At 34.1% G+C, this 2060-nt stretch overlaps 1 protein-coding gene across 1 annotated transcript in view; it reads right to left on the reverse strand.

The window, feature by feature from the left end:
- Positions 1–2060, reverse strand: part of LOC106471630 — a 192708-nt gene that overhangs the window by 47620 nt on the left and 143028 nt on the right. The gene's annotated exons all lie outside the window — the stretch shown is intronic.

Below are 2060 nucleotides of genomic sequence, written 5' to 3' on the forward strand. Positions count from 1 at the left end.
AAAGTGTTCCAAAACGCGACATTAATTTCTTGATGACCTAATATATAAAAAATTACCATTTTTACTTTCTAGAATTACTTCAAATTGTAGCAGGAAACACCATTTCTTTACACTAAATAGTTTAAAACTTCTTCACCTTGCCATTTGGACAGTGATTTTTAAAATTCCCACCAGAAGAAGTGTCAAAATATCCAGTAACATGAAGCAAATGTTACACTAACCAAGTTGCATAAAGCTCGTGCTACTCGTGAGCTGTTAGTCCTAGCGAGTGTATCTCGTAGAAAAATTATTACAATATTTTATTTATATAACCTAATTTAAAATTATCTAGTCTAAAAATTTCTTAGGTTACTTTTATAATAATAAATAAATAAGAAAAACAAGAAATATATGTCACTCACCTTTTGTAGTCTTTTTTGTTTGTTTTTTTGCCGTCGACTGTCCTTCTATATTAGCCCTACTTTCATTGCCACTAGTCCACAAAATAATAGAAATAAAGGCCGGAGAGTTACCTCGTAATTATCCTCCACAGTTTATGAAGAAATTATTATTCTGATGGCTAATAAAATCTATAAGACAATTGCTGATGAAATTCGCGATGCTAAATACTTTTCAATTATTGTAAATTCCTCACCCGATGTCTCGCACTCAGATGAGTTAGCTGTAACATTGCGATACCTGGACTAGGAAGGTGATACACAGGAGCGTTTTGTAGGTTATGATTCTTCAAGTGGGCATACAGGAAAATTAATGGCTGAAGTTGTCGTAGAAAAATTAACTATGATGGGAATCGACATTCAAAATGCACGTGGACAATCGTACGAAAATGCAGCAAATATGACCGGTAAATAAAATAGCCTACAAGCGCATCTCAAGAACATAAACCAATATACTGATTACATCCCATGTGCAGCACATTCATTACATCTAGTAGGCGTGAATGCAGTGGAAAGTTGCGAATGTGCATCGAACTTTTTTTAATTTTCTTCAAACTTTGTACAATTTTTGTGTTTCTTCAACTCAGCGTTTGTGATGGTTTAAGAAGCGATGACAGGAGGCCAGTTACTTTCAAGAACCTCAGTGGAACAAGATGGTCAGCCAAATCAGTTTCAACAAAAATTCTGTATGAAAACTACGACAGAATTTATACCAACCTTGAAGATTTATCTAAAGATATTGATGCAAAGCAAAATGAAGCTACTGCTTTGATGAATAAAATGATAACGTTAGATATTGCTTTTATGGCAGTGTTTTGGTATAAAAGTCTTCGAAGATTTGATGCTACAAGTTCTAAGCTTCAAGAAAAGAGCCTTGATTTGTTTACTGCTGTAAAGCTTATCGTTTCGCTGAAGGAATATGTAAATTCACTACGTGAAGATTTTGATAGAATCGAATTTCAAGCTCATCGGGTTTCAAATATAGTAGAACAGTAAGATTTCCAAAAAGAGAAACAGAAAGCTGGTAAATGATGAGACTTCTGAAGGTGAAATTAGTTTATCTGGAGCTCAGAAGTTTCGCGTAGAAAATTTTATACCGGTAGTTGACAAGTTACAAATGTGTTTGGAAAGTCATCTTGCTGCAAATAAAGCGACAGAAATGAAGTTTTGTTTTCTATCTAATTGCAAAAATTTAAATGAGACTGAAATTTTTGCTGCAGCTAAAAGTTTGGGAGACATACACTCTCCAGATTTAGACAGCTCTTTTCCCGATGAAATGGTAAAGTTTGCGAAATTTTGGATAGTGAAACACCATCCGCCAAACATCTGTTTTTCCTAATGTTGACGTGGTATTAAGAATATACTTGTGCCTACCCGTCACGAATTGCAGTGCAGAGAGAGCTTTTCTAAAATGGCTAGAGTAAAAAATGAATTGCGTGTTTCGGTGTTAAATGAAAGTTTAAATATACTTTCCTTACTCACGATAGAAAGGACATTGCTTAGGGAAATAGATTACGAAGATGTAATTAAAGATTTTGCTTCCGCCAAAGCAAGGAAAAAAAAAACGATTTTAGGGTAATGTTTTGGCATGCTTTCGTAATGTTGTACAATAACTATACACCT

Source organism: Limulus polyphemus, unplaced genomic scaffold (genome assembly GCF_000517525.1).
Source record: "Limulus polyphemus unplaced genomic scaffold, Limulus_polyphemus-2.1.2 Scaffold114, whole genome shotgun sequence".
Taxonomy (NCBI): domain Eukaryota; kingdom Metazoa; phylum Arthropoda; class Merostomata; order Xiphosura; family Limulidae; genus Limulus; species Limulus polyphemus.